The sequence below is a fragment of the Anopheles merus genome, chromosome 2R (genome assembly GCF_017562075.2).
Source record: "Anopheles merus strain MAF chromosome 2R, AmerM5.1, whole genome shotgun sequence".
NCBI lineage: Eukaryota > Metazoa > Arthropoda > Insecta > Diptera > Culicidae > Anopheles > Anopheles merus.
The window spans coordinates 23,932,482-23,953,581 of NC_054082.1; the positions used below are offsets into that span (position 1 = coordinate 23,932,482).

Below are 21,100 nucleotides of genomic sequence, written 5' to 3' on the forward strand. Positions count from 1 at the left end.
CACTCACCAGGCACACGAATATGTCAAAGTGACGTGCGCCGCGTGTCCAGCGCTGCACTTCCTGCTGTCAGCGAGCACATTCATTCTCTTTCACCTCCGACCTCGAAGCCGAACGGACCTCGTTTCTTAACTCCGCGATCGTAAAAAGCCTCACGCGAACCCATCCCGAGTGAACGTGCGCCACCGTTCAGAGTATAATTTAGAATAAAATTACGCCGTTAACTACTCACGAAACCCAACGTGTACGCGTCATAAAATTAGGGAAAAAAGATAGATCCGAATACGTAACCCCCTAAAACCCTATTAGCAGCCTAATTACGACGCACGGCCTAATCGTTCCTTACCTACGCAGACGTTGTAAAGATCGTACTATGATGATGAACATCGTCCCACATATCGTTATGACACCAGCATACACAGCATTGCTAATGAAATCTTTAGGTTTCACAGCAAGAGTGATGGACACCATAGTCGCTTCTATGGCTAGACAGCTGCACCTACCCCCACAGGTCATTAAATACACCACCCTTCTAACCACCATGACCGGCCTGATAATCACGAATTATGAGACGGCATTATCTATGTTACCTTCAGTACTTATTGGCGGACAGACATATACAAGATTACAAATGTTCTTACCTGCAACACCTTACATAATGATACCTTTCCACCAAGGTGTAACGACGATGTGTGACTCATACCCGGACCTAGTAGTTGACATACGTCAATTACTTCCTAAAAACAAAAACTACGTATGGCCGTATGCTTGTTCTCAACCTGACATTAAACACGATCTAGACAACGCAATCAAAAACTTCAGAACATCTCATGATAAACGAGTCATAATATAATCAATCGGTCCTTTAAACCATAGAAACCTTCGTTGTATAAGTAAATTCACAGTATCAGGAACAGCATTCTTAGACTTGTCAGATGAGTATCACCAGACCCGTTATAACGTGGATTTTGTTGACCCTAACGCCGCTGCTACTTGTAATTTGCGTCAATCATACTTGGTTAAGTTTGAAACAGCCAACTCATTGACTGAATTGCAACTAAAAATCCTTCGTACAGCCAAGTACCACACAAAAACGGATACCCCAATACACTCAACTGGTCTTGTTCTCAACAACAAACCATCATTAGCAGTACCAATAAGAATTAATCCACAACAAATAGTATCTGACAAACCTACTCCAGTACCTGCAGAACCATGACTAGTAACTCGTATCGGCGGTTATATACAGAATACATGTACTTTGAACACTAGCACCATTCCAAATAGACACATCCAAAAACTAAAACGGAGTAACGTGCACTCAAAACCGAAAAAACACTTACAGCACATACAGCAATTACCCCCAATCATGAGACTTGCAAAGCTCTCTTTAATTCCGAGATTCATAAAGGGCCTCAATGGAAGGAATCGGTGCGAAAGGGTATTCTACTACTAATCCTACAATTTAATTTCTCAGATAATTTAAAGAAATACTTTCTTTGGTGGCCGGAATTCGAACCGGATATGAACCAGTGACCTATGGATATACAGTCCACTGCTCTAAAAACAGGATTACCTAACGAGGTTCCGATCGAGTGCATTAAGAAACTAGGTTTCTTCCCTAAGTTAACCGACGTCGTAACAACTTGCCCACAATTCAGCGGCGTAGTGCAATTCAACCCTGTAGTATGCCACGTGATTGCTGGAACTGAACGCTACAACAAAGATTTTCATTTCTGCAAAACTGACGTTAGAGTTGGTTCCGGGGACATAGTAGATGTAATCAACTTTGTTCTAGGAAAATCATCTTCATGTTTAGTATCTTGCGATGGTTCTGCACCTTTTACTCTCTCAGACCTTATGAAAATCCAGGAAACTCATGAGACAGCCGCTAACACCATCTCCAACGTAGTATCCGAAGTCGTATCCGAAGACACGATGTTAAAATAACCCACACTCCAACCGTAATCATGGATGTTGTAGAAGAACTAATTTCTGAAATAGACTTCTGGGCTACACCTTCTATCTTCCATCGAGAAATGACTACAATCACCACGGAAACTGCCATCCAGACTGGAACTGTAGAGGAAATTATGAATACCGCTGTACCTAACGTAATACCTGAGACCGTCGAAGGTATTATGTCTGAAATAACATCTGAAATAACCGAAACCGTAGTAGGTGAGACTTCACCCTTTATTGAATCTGTTAACGAACTAACAACTCACCAAGCTATGGAAATCGTTTAGGACCTAGTCGAAGGTAACTTCATAGCAGCAGCAGTGGAAACCGGAGAAATCATTGCCGAAGAACTAGCAGCCAGTGAAGCACCAGAGATCATCTCCGCTGCTACACAAACGCTAACTTCGTTCAAGCAATTGACCAGTGCCACTTCAAAAGGCTTTATATCTTTAATACTGTCAGTATACGATATTTCAAAAGCTTTCTGCAAGAACGTGAGTGTTACCGTAAAAACAGTTTACTCTATGGGTAACACATGGCGTATTCTGCGTTTTGTGGCTGGTTGTAGTAGGGATCTGATAGTACTTATATATCAACACCCTATTAGCAGCCTAATTACGACGCACGGCCTAATCGTTCCTTACCTACGCAGACGTTGTAAAGATCGTACTATGATGATGAACATCGTCCCACATATCGTTATGACACCAGCATACACAGCATTGCTAATGAAATCTTTAGGTTTCACAGCAAGAGTGATGGACACCATAGTCGCTTCTATGGCTAGACAGCTGCACCTACCCCCACAGGTCATTAAATACACCACCCTTCTAACCACCATGACCGGCCTGATAATCACGAATTATGAGACGGCATTATCTATGTTACCTTCAGTACTTATTGGCGGACAGACATATACAAGATTACAAATGTTCTTACCTGCAACACCTTACATAATGATACCTTTCCACCAAGGTGTAACGACGATGTGTGACTCATACCCGGACCTAGTAGTTGACATACGTCAATTACTTCCTAAAAACAAAAACTACGTATGGCCGTATGCTTGTTCTCAACCTGACATTAAACACGATCTAGACAACGCAATCAAAAACTTCAGAACATCTCATGATAAACGAGTCATAATATAATCAATCGGTCCTTTAAACCATAGAAACCTTCGTTGTATAAGTAAATTCACAGTATCAGGAACAGCATTCTTAGACTTGTCAGATGAGTATCACCAGACCCGTTATAACGTGGATTTTGTTGACCCTAACGCCGCTGCTACTTGTAATTTGCGTCAATCATACTTGGTTAAGTTTGAAACAGCCAACTCATTGACTGAATTGCAACTAAAAATCCTTCGTACAGCCAAGTACCACACAAAAACGGATACCCCAATACACTCAACTGGTCTTGTTCTCAACAACAAACCATCATTAGCAGTACCAATAAGAATTAATCCACAACAAATAGTATCTGACAAACCTACTCCAGTACCTGCAGAACCATGACTAGTAACTCGTATCGGCGGTTATATACAGAATACATGTACTTTGAACACTAGCACCATTCCAAATAGACACATCCAAAAACTAAAACGGAGTAACGTGCACTCAAAACCGAAAAAACACTTACAGCACATACAGCAATTACCCCCAATCATGAGACTTGCAAAGCTCTCTTTAATTCCGAGATTCATAAAGGGCCTCAATGGAAGGAATCGGTGCGAAAGGGTATTCTACTACTAATCCTACAATTTAATTTCTCAGATAATTTAAAGAAATACTTTCTTTGGTGGCCGGAATTCGAACCGGATATGAACCAGTGACCTATGGATATACAGTCCACTGCTCTAAAAACAGGATTACCTAACGAGGTTCCGATCGAGTGCATTAAGAAACTAGGTTTCTTCCCTAAGTTAACCGACGTCGTAACAACTTGCCCACAATTCAGCGGCGTAGTGCAATTCAACCCTGTAGTATGCCACGTGATTGCTGGAACTGAACGCTACAACAAAGATTTTCATTTCTGCAAAACTGACGTTAGAGTTGGTTCCGGGGACATAGTAGATGTAATCAACTTTGTTCTAGGAAAATCATCTTCATGTTTAGTATCTTGCGATGGTTCTGCACCTTTTACTCTCTCAGACCTTATGAAAATCCAGGAAACTCATGAGACAGCCGCTAACACCATCTCCAACGTAGTATCCGAAGTCGTATCCGAAGACACGATGTTAAAATAACCCACACTCCAACCGTAATCATGGATGTTGTAGAAGAACTAATTTCTGAAATAGACTTCTGGGCTACACCTTCTATCTTCCATCGAGAAATGACTACAATCACCACGGAAACTGCCATCCAGACTGGAACTGTAGAGGAAATTATGAATACCGCTGTACCTAACGTAATACCTGAGACCGTCGAAGGTATTATGTCTGAAATAACATCTGAAATAACCGAAACCGTAGTAGGTGAGACTTCACCCTTTATTGAATCTGTTAACGAACTAACAACTCACCAAGCTATGGAAATCGTTTAGGACCTAGTCGAAGGTAACTTCATAGCAGCAGCAGTGGAAACCGGAGAAATCATTGCCGAAGAACTAGCAGCCAGTGAAGCACCAGAGATCATCTCCGCTGCTACACAAACGCTAACTTCGTTCAAGCAATTGACCAGTGCCACTTCAAAAGGCTTTATATCTTTAATACTGTCAGTATACGATATTTCAAAAGCTTTCTGCAAGAACGTGAGTGTTACCGTAAAAACAGTTTACTCTATGGGTAACACATGGCGTATTCTGCGTTTTGTGGCTGGTTGTAGTAGGGATCTGATAGTACTTATATATCAACACCCTATTAGCAGCCTAATTACGACGCACGGCCTAATCGTTCCTTACCTACGCAGACGTTGTAAAGATCGTACTATGATGATGAACATCGTCCCACATATCGTTATGACACCAGCATACACAGCATTGCTAATGAAATCTTTAGGTTTCACAGCAAGAGTGATGGACACCATAGTCGCTTCTATGGCTAGACAGCTGCACCTACCCCCACAGGTCATTAAATACACCACCCTTCTAACCACCATGACCGGCCTGATAATCACGAATTATGAGACGGCATTATCTATGTTACCTTCAGTACTTATTGGCGGACAGACATATACAAGATTACAAATGTTCTTACCTGCAACACCTTACATAATGATACCTTTCCACCAAGGTGTAACGACGATGTGTGACTCATACCCGGACCTAGTAGTTGACATACGTCAATTACTTCCTAAAAACAAAAACTACGTATGGCCGTATGCTTGTTCTCAACCTGACATTAAACACGATCTAGACAACGCAATCAAAAACTTCAGAACATCTCATGATAAACGAGTCATAATATAATCAATCGGTCCTTTAAACCATAGAAACCTTCGTTGTATAAGTAAATTCACAGTATCAGGAACAGCATTCTTAGACTTGTCAGATGAGTATCACCAGACCCGTTATAACGTGGATTTTGTTGACCCTAACGCCGCTGCTACTTGTAATTTGCGTCAATCATACTTGGTTAAGTTTGAAACAGCCAACTCATTGACTGAATTGCAACTAAAAATCCTTCGTACAGCCAAGTACCACACAAAAACGGATACCCCAATACACTCAACTGGTCTTGTTCTCAACAACAAACCATCATTAGCAGTACCAATAAGAATTAATCCACAACAAATAGTATCTGACAAACCTACTCCAGTACCTGCAGAACCATGACTAGTAACTCGTATCGGCGGTTATATACAGAATACATGTACTTTGAACACTAGCACCATTCCAAATAGACACATCCAAAAACTAAAACGGAGTAACGTGCACTCAAAACCGAAAAAACACTTACAGCACATACAGCAATTACCCCCAATCATGAGACTTGCAAAGCTCTCTTTAATTCCGAGATTCATAAAGGGCCTCAATGGAAGGAATCGGTGCGAAAGGGTATTCTACTACTAATCCTACAATTTAATTTCTCAGATAATTTAAAGAAATACTTTCTTTGGTGGCCGGAATTCGAACCGGATATGAACCAGTGACCTATGGATATACAGTCCACTGCTCTAAAAACAGGATTACCTAACGAGGTTCCGATCGAGTGCATTAAGAAACTAGGTTTCTTCCCTAAGTTAACCGACGTCGTAACAACTTGCCCACAATTCAGCGGCGTAGTGCAATTCAACCCTGTAGTATGCCACGTGATTGCTGGAACTGAACGCTACAACAAAGATTTTCATTTCTGCAAAACTGACGTTAGAGTTGGTTCCGGGGACATAGTAGATGTAATCAACTTTGTTCTAGGAAAATCATCTTCATGTTTAGTATCTTGCGATGGTTCTGCACCTTTTACTCTCTCAGACCTTATGAAAATCCAGGAAACTCATGAGACAGCCGCTAACACCATCTCCAACGTAGTATCCGAAGTCGTATCCGAAGACACGATGTTAAAATAACCCACACTCCAACCGTAATCATGGATGTTGTAGAAGAACTAATTTCTGAAATAGACTTCTGGGCTACACCTTCTATCTTCCATCGAGAAATGACTACAATCACCACGGAAACTGCCATCCAGACTGGAACTGTAGAGGAAATTATGAATACCGCTGTACCTAACGTAATACCTGAGACCGTCGAAGGTATTATGTCTGAAATAACATCTGAAATAACCGAAACCGTAGTAGGTGAGACTTCACCCTTTATTGAATCTGTTAACGAACTAACAACTCACCAAGCTATGGAAATCGTTTAGGACCTAGTCGAAGGTAACTTCATAGCAGCAGCAGTGGAAACCGGAGAAATCATTGCCGAAGAACTAGCAGCCAGTGAAGCACCAGAGATCATCTCCGCTGCTACACAAACGCTAACTTCGTTCAAGCAATTGACCAGTGCCACTTCAAAAGGCTTTATATCTTTAATACTGTCAGTATACGATATTTCAAAAGCTTTCTGCAAGAACGTGAGTGTTACCGTAAAAACAGTTTACTCTATGGGTAACACATGGCGTATTCTGCGTTTTGTGGCTGGTTGTAGTAGGGATCTGATAGTACTTATATATCAACACCCTATTAGCAGCCTAATTACGACGCACGGCCTAATCGTTCCTTACCTACGCAGACGTTGTAAAGATCGTACTATGATGATGAACATCGTCCCACATATCGTTATGACACCAGCATACACAGCATTGCTAATGAAATCTTTAGGTTTCACAGCAAGAGTGATGGACACCATAGTCGCTTCTATGGCTAGACAGCTGCACCTACCCCCACAGGTCATTAAATACACCACCCTTCTAACCACCATGACCGGCCTGATAATCACGAATTATGAGACGGCATTATCTATGTTACCTTCAGTACTTATTGGCGGACAGACATATACAAGATTACAAATGTTCTTACCTGCAACACCTTACATAATGATACCTTTCCACCAAGGTGTAACGACGATGTGTGACTCATACCCGGACCTAGTAGTTGACATACGTCAATTACTTCCTAAAAACAAAAACTACGTATGGCCGTATGCTTGTTCTCAACCTGACATTAAACACGATCTAGACAACGCAATCAAAAACTTCAGAACATCTCATGATAAACGAGTCATAATATAATCAATCGGTCCTTTAAACCATAGAAACCTTCGTTGTATAAGTAAATTCACAGTATCAGGAACAGCATTCTTAGACTTGTCAGATGAGTATCACCAGACCCGTTATAACGTGGATTTTGTTGACCCTAACGCCGCTGCTACTTGTAATTTGCGTCAATCATACTTGGTTAAGTTTGAAACAGCCAACTCATTGACTGAATTGCAACTAAAAATCCTTCGTACAGCCAAGTACCACACAAAAACGGATACCCCAATACACTCAACTGGTCTTGTTCTCAACAACAAACCATCATTAGCAGTACCAATAAGAATTAATCCACAACAAATAGTATCTGACAAACCTACTCCAGTACCTGCAGAACCATGACTAGTAACTCGTATCGGCGGTTATATACAGAATACATGTACTTTGAACACTAGCACCATTCCAAATAGACACATCCAAAAACTAAAACGGAGTAACGTGCACTCAAAACCGAAAAAACACTTACAGCACATACAGCAATTACCCCCAATCATGAGACTTGCAAAGCTCTCTTTAATTCCGAGATTCATAAAGGGCCTCAATGGAAGGAATCGGTGCGAAAGGGTATTCTACTACTAATCCTACAATTTAATTTCTCAGATAATTTAAAGAAATACTTTCTTTGGTGGCCGGAATTCGAACCGGATATGAACCAGTGACCTATGGATATACAGTCCACTGCTCTAAAAACAGGATTACCTAACGAGGTTCCGATCGAGTGCATTAAGAAACTAGGTTTCTTCCCTAAGTTAACCGACGTCGTAACAACTTGCCCACAATTCAGCGGCGTAGTGCAATTCAACCCTGTAGTATGCCACGTGATTGCTGGAACTGAACGCTACAACAAAGATTTTCATTTCTGCAAAACTGACGTTAGAGTTGGTTCCGGGGACATAGTAGATGTAATCAACTTTGTTCTAGGAAAATCATCTTCATGTTTAGTATCTTGCGATGGTTCTGCACCTTTTACTCTCTCAGACCTTATGAAAATCCAGGAAACTCATGAGACAGCCGCTAACACCATCTCCAACGTAGTATCCGAAGTCGTATCCGAAGACACGATGTTAAAATAACCCACACTCCAACCGTAATCATGGATGTTGTAGAAGAACTAATTTCTGAAATAGACTTCTGGGCTACACCTTCTATCTTCCATCGAGAAATGACTACAATCACCACGGAAACTGCCATCCAGACTGGAACTGTAGAGGAAATTATGAATACCGCTGTACCTAACGTAATACCTGAGACCGTCGAAGGTATTATGTCTGAAATAACATCTGAAATAACCGAAACCGTAGTAGGTGAGACTTCACCCTTTATTGAATCTGTTAACGAACTAACAACTCACCAAGCTATGGAAATCGTTTAGGACCTAGTCGAAGGTAACTTCATAGCAGCAGCAGTGGAAACCGGAGAAATCATTGCCGAAGAACTAGCAGCCAGTGAAGCACCAGAGATCATCTCCGCTGCTACACAAACGCTAACTTCGTTCAAGCAATTGACCAGTGCCACTTCAAAAGGCTTTATATCTTTAATACTGTCAGTATACGATATTTCAAAAGCTTTCTGCAAGAACGTGAGTGTTACCGTAAAAACAGTTTACTCTATGGGTAACACATGGCGTATTCTGCGTTTTGTGGCTGGTTGTAGTAGGGATCTGATAGTACTTATATATCAACACCCTATTAGCAGCCTAATTACGACGCACGGCCTAATCGTTCCTTACCTACGCAGACGTTGTAAAGATCGTACTATGATGATGAACATCGTCCCACATATCGTTATGACACCAGCATACACAGCATTGCTAATGAAATCTTTAGGTTTCACAGCAAGAGTGATGGACACCATAGTCGCTTCTATGGCTAGACAGCTGCACCTACCCCCACAGGTCATTAAATACACCACCCTTCTAACCACCATGACCGGCCTGATAATCACGAATTATGAGACGGCATTATCTATGTTACCTTCAGTACTTATTGGCGGACAGACATATACAAGATTACAAATGTTCTTACCTGCAACACCTTACATAATGATACCTTTCCACCAAGGTGTAACGACGATGTGTGACTCATACCCGGACCTAGTAGTTGACATACGTCAATTACTTCCTAAAAACAAAAACTACGTATGGCCGTATGCTTGTTCTCAACCTGACATTAAACACGATCTAGACAACGCAATCAAAAACTTCAGAACATCTCATGATAAACGAGTCATAATATAATCAATCGGTCCTTTAAACCATAGAAACCTTCGTTGTATAAGTAAATTCACAGTATCAGGAACAGCATTCTTAGACTTGTCAGATGAGTATCACCAGACCCGTTATAACGTGGATTTTGTTGACCCTAACGCCGCTGCTACTTGTAATTTGCGTCAATCATACTTGGTTAAGTTTGAAACAGCCAACTCATTGACTGAATTGCAACTAAAAATCCTTCGTACAGCCAAGTACCACACAAAAACGGATACCCCAATACACTCAACTGGTCTTGTTCTCAACAACAAACCATCATTAGCAGTACCAATAAGAATTAATCCACAACAAATAGTATCTGACAAACCTACTCCAGTACCTGCAGAACCATGACTAGTAACTCGTATCGGCGGTTATATACAGAATACATGTACTTTGAACACTAGCACCATTCCAAATAGACACATCCAAAAACTAAAACGGAGTAACGTGCACTCAAAACCGAAAAAACACTTACAGCACATACAGCAATTACCCCCAATCATGAGACTTGCAAAGCTCTCTTTAATTCCGAGATTCATAAAGGGCCTCAATGGAAGGAATCGGTGCGAAAGGGTATTCTACTACTAATCCTACAATTTAATTTCTCAGATAATTTAAAGAAATACTTTCTTTGGTGGCCGGAATTCGAACCGGATATGAACCAGTGACCTATGGATATACAGTCCACTGCTCTAAAAACAGGATTACCTAACGAGGTTCCGATCGAGTGCATTAAGAAACTAGGTTTCTTCCCTAAGTTAACCGACGTCGTAACAACTTGCCCACAATTCAGCGGCGTAGTGCAATTCAACCCTGTAGTATGCCACGTGATTGCTGGAACTGAACGCTACAACAAAGATTTTCATTTCTGCAAAACTGACGTTAGAGTTGGTTCCGGGGACATAGTAGATGTAATCAACTTTGTTCTAGGAAAATCATCTTCATGTTTAGTATCTTGCGATGGTTCTGCACCTTTTACTCTCTCAGACCTTATGAAAATCCAGGAAACTCATGAGACAGCCGCTAACACCATCTCCAACGTAGTATCCGAAGTCGTATCCGAAGACACGATGTTAAAATAACCCACACTCCAACCGTAATCATGGATGTTGTAGAAGAACTAATTTCTGAAATAGACTTCTGGGCTACACCTTCTATCTTCCATCGAGAAATGACTACAATCACCACGGAAACTGCCATCCAGACTGGAACTGTAGAGGAAATTATGAATACCGCTGTACCTAACGTAATACCTGAGACCGTCGAAGGTATTATGTCTGAAATAACATCTGAAATAACCGAAACCGTAGTAGGTGAGACTTCACCCTTTATTGAATCTGTTAACGAACTAACAACTCACCAAGCTATGGAAATCGTTTAGGACCTAGTCGAAGGTAACTTCATAGCAGCAGCAGTGGAAACCGGAGAAATCATTGCCGAAGAACTAGCAGCCAGTGAAGCACCAGAGATCATCTCCGCTGCTACACAAACGCTAACTTCGTTCAAGCAATTGACCAGTGCCACTTCAAAAGGCTTTATATCTTTAATACTGTCAGTATACGATATTTCAAAAGCTTTCTGCAAGAACGTGAGTGTTACCGTAAAAACAGTTTACTCTATGGGTAACACATGGCGTATTCTGCGTTTTGTGGCTGGTTGTAGTAGGGATCTGATAGTACTTATATATCAACACCCTATTAGCAGCCTAATTACGACGCACGGCCTAATCGTTCCTTACCTACGCAGACGTTGTAAAGATCGTACTATGATGATGAACATCGTCCCACATATCGTTATGACACCAGCATACACAGCATTGCTAATGAAATCTTTAGGTTTCACAGCAAGAGTGATGGACACCATAGTCGCTTCTATGGCTAGACAGCTGCACCTACCCCCACAGGTCATTAAATACACCACCCTTCTAACCACCATGACCGGCCTGATAATCACGAATTATGAGACGGCATTATCTATGTTACCTTCAGTACTTATTGGCGGACAGACATATACAAGATTACAAATGTTCTTACCTGCAACACCTTACATAATGATACCTTTCCACCAAGGTGTAACGACGATGTGTGACTCATACCCGGACCTAGTAGTTGACATACGTCAATTACTTCCTAAAAACAAAAACTACGTATGGCCGTATGCTTGTTCTCAACCTGACATTAAACACGATCTAGACAACGCAATCAAAAACTTCAGAACATCTCATGATAAACGAGTCATAATATAATCAATCGGTCCTTTAAACCATAGAAACCTTCGTTGTATAAGTAAATTCACAGTATCAGGAACAGCATTCTTAGACTTGTCAGATGAGTATCACCAGACCCGTTATAACGTGGATTTTGTTGACCCTAACGCCGCTGCTACTTGTAATTTGCGTCAATCATACTTGGTTAAGTTTGAAACAGCCAACTCATTGACTGAATTGCAACTAAAAATCCTTCGTACAGCCAAGTACCACACAAAAACGGATACCCCAATACACTCAACTGGTCTTGTTCTCAACAACAAACCATCATTAGCAGTACCAATAAGAATTAATCCACAACAAATAGTATCTGACAAACCTACTCCAGTACCTGCAGAACCATGACTAGTAACTCGTATCGGCGGTTATATACAGAATACATGTACTTTGAACACTAGCACCATTCCAAATAGACACATCCAAAAACTAAAACGGAGTAACGTGCACTCAAAACCGAAAAAACACTTACAGCACATACAGCAATTACCCCCAATCATGAGACTTGCAAAGCTCTCTTTAATTCCGAGATTCATAAAGGGCCTCAATGGAAGGAATCGGTGCGAAAGGGTATTCTACTACTAATCCTACAATTTAATTTCTCAGATAATTTAAAGAAATACTTTCTTTGGTGGCCGGAATTCGAACCGGATATGAACCAGTGACCTATGGATATACAGTCCACTGCTCTAAAAACAGGATTACCTAACGAGGTTCCGATCGAGTGCATTAAGAAACTAGGTTTCTTCCCTAAGTTAACCGACGTCGTAACAACTTGCCCACAATTCAGCGGCGTAGTGCAATTCAACCCTGTAGTATGCCACGTGATTGCTGGAACTGAACGCTACAACAAAGATTTTCATTTCTGCAAAACTGACGTTAGAGTTGGTTCCGGGGACATAGTAGATGTAATCAACTTTGTTCTAGGAAAATCATCTTCATGTTTAGTATCTTGCGATGGTTCTGCACCTTTTACTCTCTCAGACCTTATGAAAATCCAGGAAACTCATGAGACAGCCGCTAACACCATCTCCAACGTAGTATCCGAAGTCGTATCCGAAGACACGATGTTAAAATAACCCACACTCCAACCGTAATCATGGATGTTGTAGAAGAACTAATTTCTGAAATAGACTTCTGGGCTACACCTTCTATCTTCCATCGAGAAATGACTACAATCACCACGGAAACTGCCATCCAGACTGGAACTGTAGAGGAAATTATGAATACCGCTGTACCTAACGTAATACCTGAGACCGTCGAAGGTATTATGTCTGAAATAACATCTGAAATAACCGAAACCGTAGTAGGTGAGACTTCACCCTTTATTGAATCTGTTAACGAACTAACAACTCACCAAGCTATGGAAATCGTTTAGGACCTAGTCGAAGGTAACTTCATAGCAGCAGCAGTGGAAACCGGAGAAATCATTGCCGAAGAACTAGCAGCCAGTGAAGCACCAGAGATCATCTCCGCTGCTACACAAACGCTAACTTCGTTCAAGCAATTGACCAGTGCCACTTCAAAAGGCTTTATATCTTTAATACTGTCAGTATACGATATTTCAAAAGCTTTCTGCAAGAACGTGAGTGTTACCGTAAAAACAGTTTACTCTATGGGTAACACATGGCGTATTCTGCGTTTTGTGGCTGGTTGTAGTAGGGATCTGATAGTACTTATATATCAACACCCTATTAGCAGCCTAATTACGACGCACGGCCTAATCGTTCCTTACCTACGCAGACGTTGTAAAGATCGTACTATGATGATGAACATCGTCCCACATATCGTTATGACACCAGCATACACAGCATTGCTAATGAAATCTTTAGGTTTCACAGCAAGAGTGATGGACACCATAGTCGCTTCTATGGCTAGACAGCTGCACCTACCCCCACAGGTCATTAAATACACCACCCTTCTAACCACCATGACCGGCCTGATAATCACGAATTATGAGACGGCATTATCTATGTTACCTTCAGTACTTATTGGCGGACAGACATATACAAGATTACAAATGTTCTTACCTGCAACACCTTACATAATGATACCTTTCCACCAAGGTGTAACGACGATGTGTGACTCATACCCGGACCTAGTAGTTGACATACGTCAATTACTTCCTAAAAACAAAAACTACGTATGGCCGTATGCTTGTTCTCAACCTGACATTAAACACGATCTAGACAACGCAATCAAAAACTTCAGAACATCTCATGATAAACGAGTCATAATATAATCAATCGGTCCTTTAAACCATAGAAACCTTCGTTGTATAAGTAAATTCACAGTATCAGGAACAGCATTCTTAGACTTGTCAGATGAGTATCACCAGACCCGTTATAACGTGGATTTTGTTGACCCTAACGCCGCTGCTACTTGTAATTTGCGTCAATCATACTTGGTTAAGTTTGAAACAGCCAACTCATTGACTGAATTGCAACTAAAAATCCTTCGTACAGCCAAGTACCACACAAAAACGGATACCCCAATACACTCAACTGGTCTTGTTCTCAACAACAAACCATCATTAGCAGTACCAATAAGAATTAATCCACAACAAATAGTATCTGACAAACCTACTCCAGTACCTGCAGAACCATGACTAGTAACTCGTATCGGCGGTTATATACAGAATACATGTACTTTGAACACTAGCACCATTCCAAATAGACACATCCAAAAACTAAAACGGAGTAACGTGCACTCAAAACCGAAAAAACACTTACAGCACATACAGCAATTACCCCCAATCATGAGACTTGCAAAGCTCTCTTTAATTCCGAGATTCATAAAGGGCCTCAATGGAAGGAATCGGTGCGAAAGGGTATTCTACTACTAATCCTACAATTTAATTTCTCAGATAATTTAAAGAAATACTTTCTTTGGTGGCCGGAATTCGAACCGGATATGAACCAGTGACCTATGGATATACAGTCCACTGCTCTAAAAACAGGATTACCTAACGAGGTTCCGATCGAGTGCATTAAGAAACTAGGTTTCTTCCCTAAGTTAACCGACGTCGTAACAACTTGCCCACAATTCAGCGGCGTAGTGCAATTCAACCCTGTAGTATGCCACGTGATTGCTGGAACTGAACGCTACAACAAAGATTTTCATTTCTGCAAAACTGACGTTAGAGTTGGTTCCGGGGACATAGTAGATGTAATCAACTTTGTTCTAGGAAAATCATCTTCATGTTTAGTATCTTGCGATGGTTCTGCACCTTTTACTCTCTCAGACCTTATGAAAATCCAGGAAACTCATGAGACAGCCGCTAACACCATCTCCAACGTAGTATCCGAAGTCGTATCCGAAGACACGATGTTAAAATAACCCACACTCCAACCGTAATCATGGATGTTGTAGAAGAACTAATTTCTGAAATAGACTTCTGGGCTACACCTTCTATCTTCCATCGAGAAATGACTACAATCACCACGGAAACTGCCATCCAGACTGGAACTGTAGAGGAAATTATGAATACCGCTGTACCTAACGTAATACCTGAGACCGTCGAAGGTATTATGTCTGAAATAACATCTGAAATAACCGAAACCGTAGTAGGTGAGACTTCACCCTTTATTGAATCTGTTAACGAACTAACAACTCACCAAGCTATGGAAATCGTTTAGGACCTAGTCGAAGGTAACTTCATAGCAGCAGCAGTGGAAACCGGAGAAATCATTGCCGAAGAACTAGCAGCCAGTGAAGCACCAGAGATCATCTCCGCTGCTACACAAACGCTAACTTCGTTCAAGCAATTGACCAGTGCCACTTCAAAAGGCTTTATATCTTTAATACTGTCAGTATACGATATTTCAAAAGCTTTCTGCAAGAACGTGAGTGTTACCGTAAAAACAGTTTACTCTATGGGTAACACATGGCGTATTCTGCGTTTTGTGGCTGGTTGTAGTAGGGATCTGATAGTACTTATATATCAACACCCTATTAGCAGCCTAATTACGACGCACGGCCTAATCGTTCCTTACCTACGCAGACGTTGTAAAGATCGTACTATGATGATGAACATCGTCCCACATATCGTTATGACACCAGCATACACAGCATTGCTAATGAAATCTTTAGGTTTCACAGCAAGAGTGATGGACACCATAGTCGCTTCTATGGCTAGACAGCTGCACCTACCCCCACAGGTCATTAAATACACCACCCTTCTAACCACCATGACCGGCCTGATAATCACGAATTATGAGACGGCATTATCTATGTTACCTTCAGTACTTATTGGCGGACAGACATATACAAGATTACAAATGTTCTTACCTGCAACACCTTACATAATGATACCTTTCCACCAAGGTGTAACGACGATGTGTGACTCATACCCGGACCTAGTAGTTGACATACGTCAATTACTTCCTAAAAACAAAAACTACGTATGGCCGTATGCTTGTTCTCAACCTGACATTAAACACGATCTAGACAACGCAATCAAAAACTTCAGAACATCTCATGATAAACGAGTCATAATATAATCAATCGGTCCTTTAAACCATAGAAACCTTCGTTGTATAAGTAAATTCACAGTATCAGGAACAGCATTCTTAGACTTGTCAGATGAGTATCACCAGACCCGTTATAACGTGGATTTTGTTGACCCTAACGCCGCTGCTACTTGTAATTTGCGTCAATCATACTTGGTTAAGTTTGAAACAGCCAACTCATTGACTGAATTGCAACTAAAAATCCTTCGTACAGCCAAGTACCACACAAAAACGGATACCCCAATACACTCAACTGGTCTTGTTCTCAACAACAAACCATCATTAGCAGTACCAATAAGAATTAATCCACAACAAATAGTATCTGACAAACCTACTCCAGTACCTGCAGAACCATGACTAGTAACTCGTATCGGCGGTTATATACAGAATACATGTACTTTGAACACTAGCACCATTCCAAATAGACACATCCAAAAACTAAAACGGAGTAACGTGCACTCAAAACCGAAAAAACACTTACAGCACATACAGCAATTACCCCCAATCATGAGACTTGCAAAGCTCTCTTTAATTCCGAGATTCATAAAGGGCCTCAATGGAAGGAATCGGTGCGAAAGGGTATTCTACTACTAATCCTACAATTTAATTTCTCAGATAATTTAAAGAAATACTTTCTTTGGTGGCCGGAATTCGAACCGGATATGAACCAGTGACCTATGGATATACAGTCCACTGCTCTAAAAACAGGATTACCTAACGAGGTTCCGATCGAGTGCATTAAGAAACTAGGTTTCTTCCCTAAGTTAACCGACGTCGTAACAACTTGCCCACAATTCAGCGGCGTAGTGCAATTCAACCCTGTAGTATGCCACGTGATTGCTGGAACTGAACGCTACAACAAAGATTTTCATTTCTGCAAAACTGACGTTAGAGTTGGTTCCGGGGACATAGTAGATGTAATCAACTTTGTTCTAGGAAAATCATCTTCATGTTTAGTATCTTGCGATGGTTCTGCACCTTTTACTCTCTCAGACCTTATGAAAATCCAGGAAACTCATGAGACAGCCGCTAACACCATCTCCAACGTAGTATCCGAAGTCGTATCCGAAGACACGATGTTAAAATAACCCACACTCCAACCGTAATCATGGATGTTGTAGAAGAACTAATTTCTGAAATAGACTTCTGGGCTACACCTTCTATCTTCCATCGAGAAATGACTACAATCACCACGGAAACTGCCATCCAGACTGGAACTGTAGAGGAAATTATGAATACCGCTGTACCTAACGTAATACCTGAGACCGTCGAAGGTATTATGTCTGAAATAACATCTGAAATAACCGAAACCGTAGTAGGTGAGACTTCACCCTTTATTGAATCTGTTAACGAACTAACAACTCACCAAGCTATGGAAATCGTTTAGGACCTAGTCGAAGGTAACTTCATAGCAGCAGCAGTGGAAACCGGAGAAATCATTGCCGAAGAACTAGCAGCCAGTGAAGCACCAGAGATCATCTCCGCTGCTACACAAACGCTAACTTCGTTCAAGCAATTGACCAGTGCCACTTCAAAAGGCTTTATATCTTTAATACTGTCAGTATACGATATTTCAAAAGCTTTCTGCAAGAACGTGAGTGTTACCGTAAAAACAGTTTACTCTATGGGTAACACATGGCGTATTCTGCGTTTTGTGGCTGGTTGTAGTAGGGATCTGATAGTACTTATATATCAACACCCTATTAGCAGCCTAATTACGACGCACGGCCTAATCGTTCCTTACCTACGCAGACGTTGTAAAGATCGTACTATGATGATGAACATCGTCCCACATATCGTTATGACACCAGCATACACAGCATTGCTAATGAAATCTTTAGGTTTCACAGCAAGAGTGATGGACACCATAGTCGCTTCTATGGCTAGACAGCTGCACCTACCCCCACAGGTCATTAAATACACCACCCTTCTAACCACCATGACCGGCCTGATAATCACGAATTATGAGACGGCATTATCTATGTTACCTTCAGTACTTATTGGCGGACAGACATATACAAGATTACAAATGTTCTTACCTGCAACACCTTACATAATGATACCTTTCCACCAAGGTGTAACGACGATGTGTGACTCATACCCGGACCTAGTAGTTGACATACGTCAATTACTTCCTAAAAACAAAAACTACGTATGGCCGTATGCTTGTTCTCAACCTGACATTAAACACGATCTAGACAACGCAATCAAAAACTTCAGAACATCTCATGATAAACGAGTCATAATATAATCAATCGGTCCTTTAAACCATAGAAACCTTCGTTGTATAAGTAAATTCACAGTATCAGGAACAGCATTCTTAGACTTGTCAGATGAGTATCACCAGACCCGTTATAACGTGGATTTTGTTGACCCTAACGCCGCTGCTACTTGTAATTTGCGTCAATCATACTTGGTTAAGTTTGAAACAGCCAACTCATTGACTGAATTGCAACTAAAAATCCTTCGTACAGCCAAGTACCACACAAAAACGGATACCCCAATACACTCAACTGGTCTTGTTCTCAACAACAAACCATCATTAGCAGTACCAATAAGAATTAATCCACAACAAATAGTATCTGACAAACCTACTCCAGTACCTGCAGAACCATGACTAGTAACTCGTATCGGCGGTTATATACAGAATACATGTACTTTGAACACTAGCACCATTCCAAATAGACACACCCAAAAACTAAACACAGTAATAAATGTAGAACAAATCTCGTCTCTACCCGACTTTAAATGTCCATCTCTACACCAGTCGAAATTTGAATTACCAGAAACTAATGTCACCATGCGTATACAAGACGCTGACATTAATTCTAACAAAAGCAGAGAAAAACTCGTCCTTATGCCTGTCCAAGTCTGCTGACGCCTCCGGGATTTGCTTGGCGTCATCGCCGGAAAAGCTTTCACGGAACCGTTCGAGAGCACTGATGTTTTCCACTGCGATCCTTTTCTTTAGTTGGAAGGCTTTTATCTTCTTATCCATTTCCACAAACACTCACGTTACGAGAAACCGAACCGAAACAAATTTACGTGGCGCGAAATTTGAAAATGCGATGGCGATCGATCGTTGGCCGTTGCCCCTGATGCAGGGCGATTAGCGATGGCGGTAAACGACGACGATTAATCAGCACACTTGCTGCTCTTGATGCAGAGCGAATTCCCGAGCTCTTGATGCAGAGCGATGAATACAAAATCCGTAATCACAATCCGGTTCGAAGGACCAATAAATGTGATAAATTATAATTGATGCAATTTCAATTATTCAAATTTTCTAAACTAACTACAATGCAATTCAATTTAATTTCCAACAGACTGCGTTAACTTGAGGCCCCATAAACTTCAAGCTATGCAAGGGATAAGGGAATACCTACAAGAAGAACAAGCCATTAGGTACAACATCGAAAACCACTACAAAATATATGTGAAATGGGGAAGAGTAAGGAAGCATGCGCAAGCGACGGAATGTGCGCGAGAGGGAAAGAATAACGTGCGAGAATGAGCAAGGAAGGAGAACGCGGCTACGGCGTGTAACGCGGAGCGAGAGGGAAGATGGGCAGAAGATATAAAAGCGGTGCGCGCTTTGGGGACGAGGAGTTAGTTTGGGGAACGATACGGGAACGGTTGAATGTGAACTACGAAACGAGAAATAAATCGTGTAGAAATCTATTTTTCCGGTGTTCTTATTTACTCCCCATATTTTCAGCTAACTTCACATGGGGGCTCAACCGGGATGCATCCCAAAGACAGTTGTGTCGATTGTGATGATTGTGAGGCTTTTTTGTAAAGCAAAACTGTGAGGCTTTTCTAAAAGCAAATCTGTGTGAAATGTGAGGCTTATTATTAAGCAAAACTGTGAGAAATGTGTGGCTTACTATATTAAGCAAACCTGTGAGGCTTTTCGAAAAGCAATTGTGAGAAATCTGTGAGGCTTATTTTAAGCAAATTTGTGAGGCTTATTTTAAGCAAACCTGTGAGGCTTTTCTTAAAGCAATTGTGAGAAAACTGTGGGGCTTACTGTTAAGCAAACTTGTGAGGCTTTTCGAATAGCAATAGTGAGCAAATTGTGATGCTTTTTAGAAGCAACAGCGAGGAAAGTGTGAGGCTTTTTTCGAAGCAAGTGTGAGCAACCGTGAGGAAAGTGTGAGGAAGTGTGCTTTTTCCAAAGCAATTGTTAGAGAATCGTGGGGCTTGTTTAAGCAAAACTGTGAGTGTGTGTGCGTGTGTCGAAAGTATGGCAACCGTAGAGGAATTGTGCGAGATTTTCACTAAGGTCGGCCTTACGCGTGAATGTGAAAGGCTTGGTTTGGCCACTGCGGGAGGAAAGACGGAGATGGCTAACAGGATAGTCATCTATCACTCGATGAATCCGTCAGGAAACATAGTTGGAATGTCCAGGAGGGGACAA

At 41.3% G+C, this 21,100-nt stretch overlaps 1 protein-coding gene across 3 annotated transcripts in view; it reads right to left on the reverse strand.

Moving 5' to 3' along the window:
- Positions 1 to 21,100, reverse strand: part of LOC121590599 (dynein assembly factor 5, axonemal) — a 45,237-nt gene that overhangs the window by 7,831 nt on the left and 16,306 nt on the right. The window contains exon 9 of one of the 3 annotated variants that reach the window (XM_041910404.1): positions 300 to 20,062. The exons of the other annotated variants lie outside the window; for them this stretch is intronic. The gene's annotated coding sequence lies outside the window, so the exon portion shown is untranslated. Of the gene's footprint in view, positions 1 to 299; positions 20,063 to 21,100 lie in introns of those variants that run through there. 3 annotated transcript variants of the gene reach the window in all.